Here is a 5,596-nt window from a genome sequence, read left to right as displayed (position 1 = left end):
CCTGAAGAGTTGTGACACCGCGTCGTCTCCGTGCTGCTCACAGTAGACGACGTGACACTGCGTCGTCTCTGTGCTGTACCGTGCTGCCCACAATAAACGGACGACACTGTCGTCTCCGTGCTGTAACACTACGCCGCTTGTCCCGGCTCTCACTCCTTCACTCAGGAAACCTGTTCGGCTGTACCCCCGGGTCGGGACACCTGGCGCCCGAACAGAGATGGGATACAGCCCCAGGCAAAAAATTCTTTAAAAAATTATAAAAAAAGAAACTTGTAGGGGCCAGCAGGTGGTGCAGTGCTTAAGGGCACTGGATTCCCACATGGCTGACTATGGTTCAACGCCTGGACCTTGCAGCTTACTTTCTCACTCTCCTCTCTCTCTCACTCTGTCCCTCTCTGGTCAAATTAAAATAAGCAAATAAATAAAATAAAGTTCAATAAAATAATTCTTTAAAAAAAAACCTGCATTACTTTTAGAAAGTCAACAGCAATAGATATATTTCCTAGCATTTGAATATTTTCTCACAAAATACAGAAAATAAATATGAAAAAATAATAGCTATGGCATATATAAATTTCAGCAAGATATGAAAGGTTATAGAACTCTGGTCATTTTATGAGTAATCAACACAATGAACCATCTACCCCACAACTCTCATTTATAGAGAAAAGCATATTTCCCTTTATTATGAAAATTACAAACATATAGTATAAACAACAGTATAATTAATCCACGATAGCCATTAATTAGGTGTAACCAATTGCTTCCATTTTAGTTTATCTTCTTCTCTATTATTCTTTATTCTTACGCTGTAGAAACTTAAAGAAAATTACAGCAACTCCAGGACATTTAACCCCTAAATAATTTAGTACATATTCCCAGAAGGACATTTTGTTACATAATATATTGTTACATGTCCATAACCAATAATGAAAGCTTTTTTTTACAAGAATAAATTACTCTTTTTTTTAAGTTATTTATTTAGGAGCCAGAAGGTAGCATAAAGGTTAGAGCACTAGATTTTCACATGGCTGACCATAGTTCAAGTCCCAGACCTGGAGGCTTGCTTTCTCACCTTCTCTCTCTCTCTGGTTGAGTGCATGTGCCCTACAGTGAATTAATAAGAAATGATAACAATAATAAAAATTAAATACATAATCCTTTTAAAAAATTTATTTATATCCATGAGACAGCACCCCAGCAGAGTCTTCACACCACCACAACCCACCTTAGCCAACCCTGTCATGAGCACATACATGCCCAGCACATTGGAGGTCTCAGACCAGAACCTGGAACTTTATCATGAGTAAGTCTTGCAGAATGTTGCATTTTACCACTACGTTAGTATCCAGTCCCCAAAATTACTCTATTTATAAAGAGAATAAACATTTTATACTCGGAATATAACCTGGAGGTTACTCTGTTTATTTCATAATTGATTCTTTGGGAGAGACAACAAAATGAATAGCACCTTACCTTGTAAAAGATAAAAACATTGGGGGTCGGCAGGTGGTATGGTGGTTGGAGCACTAAAATCCCACATGGTCAACCACAGTTCAGGTCCCAGACTTGGTGGTTTGCTTTCTCACTTTCTCTTTTTCTGTCTCTGTCTCTCTCTGATGATATTTTAAAAAGAACAAAATGAAATAAAGTAATTCTTTAAAAAAAAGATAAAAACATTAAACATTTTTTCCATTTATCCATAAGAGAGAGAAAAATATAAACTTAAATTATCCACTGTAACTTATTTTTGTTTGTTTTTTAGGGGGGAGAGGTTTTTGCTATAGGGTATGTGTGTTCGCCAGAAAGACAGAGAGAGATGGAGAGACAGAAAGCAAGAAATCACCCCCCAGGGGAGATGGCCACGCTGCAATCCCTTCTCCTCCATTTTCCTCTTGGGATCTTGGGCACACATGCACATGTGCCCGGTGTGAGTTTAAGCCACAGGTCTGGGACTTGAACCACAGTTGACTACATGGGAGTCCAGTGACATAGCCATTATACCAACTGCTGGTCCTCTTTTTAAATGGTTTTTACCATAAGGTGCATTTGCTCACCAGAGACAGGAAGAGGGAGAGTGAAAAATCACTCCCTGGGGCAGGCAGGTGGTATGTTGGTCAAGGGCACTTGGCTCCCACATGCCTGGCTGTGGTTCAAGTCCCAGAACTGGCGGCTTGTTTTCTCACTTTCCCTCTCCCTCTCTCCCTCTCTCTCTCTTGCTCTGTCCCTCTCTGGTCAAACTAAAATAAATGAGTAAATAAAGTTAAATAAAATGGCCATGACATAATCCCTTCTCTTCCATTCTCCTCTTGGGATTTTGGGCATGCATGCATGTGCGCCTGATTTTCCATCCTCCAGGCCTCGAACTGTAGTCAGTCATATGGGAATTCAACACCCTAATCATCATGCCACCTCCTAGCCCCAAAAGACATGTTTTTGAAGAATAAATGTTCTTCAATTCTTCAGCTCCTGTGAAAACTTGGCTTCATGTAACTCCCCTCCAAAAACAGTGAATTTAATATAAAACAGTAGTTTTATGTTTAAAACGTAACAGATCACCATTCACCTCACAAAACTGAATTTCTAAAATAAGCTAATATTGGGCCAACTTGGTGGTAATGCACTTTTCAAAGTCAGATCCCCGTATGATGACCAGCATTCGAATCCTAGGCCTGGTTAGCCAGAAACACGCCCGACATGTGAGTGCTCAAGATCAATAGGCTGGAGGACTATAGGCAGGGGATTGCAGAGTGACCAGACTCTGTAGAGGTAAGTTCATTCATCTCTTTTTGTCATATATCCATCCATGCACCATATCATTAATAAAGAAAAAATAAACAAAATTAGCTAATTTTGTTCATACTTTATGTTAAAGATTTTACAAGGCTTCAAGCTTCAAAATGGTTTCACCAGGTTTTTATTATGGAAAACAGTAATACTAACCTTCATTTTTTTTTTTTCTTGAGAGAGAGATTTTTGCTATAAGGTGCATGTACTCGCTGGAGAGACAGAGACAGAAAGTGAGAAATCACCTCCTAGGGGGTTGGCCATGTTGCAATCCCTTCTCCTCCATTCTCTTCTCAGAATTTTTGGCAAATACACACACACACACTCTGCGTGAGTTTGAAGCCACTAGGTCTGGGACTCAAATTGTGGCTGACCACATGGGAGTCCAACACCTTAACCATCACGCAACCTGCTGGCCCTCTAACCTTCATTTAATAACATATTGCAAATTTGAACTGTGTTCGTTTTTCTGGTTATGCATTAAAGCCATTAGAACCTATGTGTTATTAACTGACCTACAGTATGTATGATTTCCAATTCTTGCTAATCGTTTATAACAATTTGTTTCTTGTTCATTTCAGTAATATTGCAAACAAAGAGGTTATACTTTCACAAAATTGCTAACTAAAAACTACAGTGTATGGTAACAATAAGTCTCTCTGTATAGTATAAGGTTAATACAAATGAAAATTTTCTTGGTCACTGATTGCTATTTCATGAAATGGAATGTAGAAGAGTTTAACAGCAAAAAAAACTAATTCATGATTTTGTCAAAGTAATTTTATGTAGCCTCTTGGAAAGAAAGGAGCAGAAGAGAATACTCTCTGATATTTTAAAATGGCAGAGAACACTGAATTTAACTACACTTAAAATATATCAGTAGGATTTCTTCCTCCTCCAGAGGATTAACAATGTATTTCTCACGGTTTTTGTTAACTACTTATATTATCTAAATGTCTACCCGTATGAATAAGTGAATGACTCACATCACTGAAAAATTTCACAGGGTTTTATGATGCAATTTCAGAGAAAAATACCATTTTACCTTCCAGCAGAAAATTTCTGATTAAAAATACAGGAAAGTGAGTTTCTTCAGTGAAATGGGGTTTAAGAAAAGAGTTGTTGGAACCAGCAGTTAGCGTAATGGCTATGTCGCTGGACTCCCATGTACTCCACCTCAGTTTGAGTCCCGGACCCAGTGACTTAAACTCACGCCGGGCTTGTGTGTGTGTGTGTGTGCCCAAGATCCAGAGAGGAGAATGGAGGAGAGGGGATTGCGACATGGCCACTCCCCTTGGGTGTGTGTGTGTGTGATTTCTCGCTTTCTGTCTGTCTCTGTCTTTCTGGTGAGCGCACGTGCCCTATAGAGGTTTTTGCTATAGGGTGTGTGCGTTTTCCAGAACGAGAGAGACATAGAGACAGAAAGCGAGAAATCACCCCACCCCACCCCCACCCCCCGGGGGGATGGCCATGCCACAATCTCTTCTCCTCCATTCTCCTCTCAGGATCTTGGGCACACACGCACACATGCCCTGCGTGAGTTTAAACCACTGGATACGGGACTCGAACTGCGGTCGACTACATGGGAGTCCGGCAACGTAGCCATTACGCCATCTGCTGGTCCCCCAGCAACTTTTTAATCTTATTTTAAGTTTACTTTATTCATTATAGCATGTGCACATGAGAGAGTATGTGAGAAGAAGAAACATTTTCAACAGGGTCTCATCATGCTTCATTTCCCTTTCCAGCTCTCCAGCTTGTTAAGAAGGGCTCACCCAAGAATGTGAATCTGTGGACAGCCACAGTGTGGTTTCTAGTGCTATAATTCAGTTTGCCATGGACTGTGCCACTAGGCTGGGTCACTTTTGCAACTTTAATAAATATGTGTATTACAAAACTATTTTTCCATTTACAGTGACAGTTTAGACCATTCACTCATTGCCTATTTAGTAAAGAATTTTAATTTAAAACATCCTAGAGAGGTCTAAACCATTTGAAGAGGCCCAGCCTGAGTAGTGCACATTAGTTAATGCTGTTACTTGGCAGGCTGAGGTTACACAGGAGACCCAGGTTCGAGTCCTGGACAACCCTAAATCTGGGTGCAGTGGTGTGTGCCTATAGTTGCAGTAACTCAATGGGTTGAGGCAAAAATATTATGAGACCCTGTCTAAAAATGTAACAAATGAAAAAAAAAAAAAACCCCAAAGATGAATCATAAAGGAGACACTTATCCATACAAGAGTTCTTCAAAAAGTTCATAGAAAATGTGCATTATGAAAAAAACTCTGCATAGATTTAAATATATTTTGTGTGTAACAAAATAACCTTGAACTTTAATTCCATGTTCTCACAGTCTCTGTGAAGTTCCTTGTATTTGCAAAAATAACCTCTTAGTTTCGCCCTCAGAAACCACTGAGAGACAACAGCATTCCATTTAAGGTCTGATGTACCCAGAGACTGTCTCTATGAACTCGGATGCTCAGAGGGGTCCTGTGCTTAGGGTTTAATGCTGTGTGGGCACAGTTTTGAAATTCTTTTTTTAAAATTTTATCATTACTATTATTATTTTTTAATTTGACCAGAGAAAGGCAGAGAGAGGGAAAGTGAGAAAGCAAGCTACCAGGTCTGGGATTCGAATTGCAGTCAGCCATGTGGGAGTACAAGGCCTTAAACATCACACCACCTGCCAGCCCCAGCTTTGAAATTTTTTTAAACATTTATTTATTTATTTATTTCCATTTGTTATTATTATTCTTTAAAATCTGACCAGAGAAAAAGCAGTGCTTTCTCACTTTCTCTTTCTCTCTCT

The sequence above is a fragment of the Tupaia chinensis genome, unplaced genomic scaffold (genome assembly GCF_000334495.1).
Source record: "Tupaia chinensis unplaced genomic scaffold, TupChi_1.0 Scaffold000361_2, whole genome shotgun sequence".
In the NCBI taxonomy this organism is placed as follows: domain Eukaryota; kingdom Metazoa; phylum Chordata; class Mammalia; order Scandentia; family Tupaiidae; genus Tupaia; species Tupaia belangeri.
Note: the sequence above shows the minus strand (reverse complement) of the source record.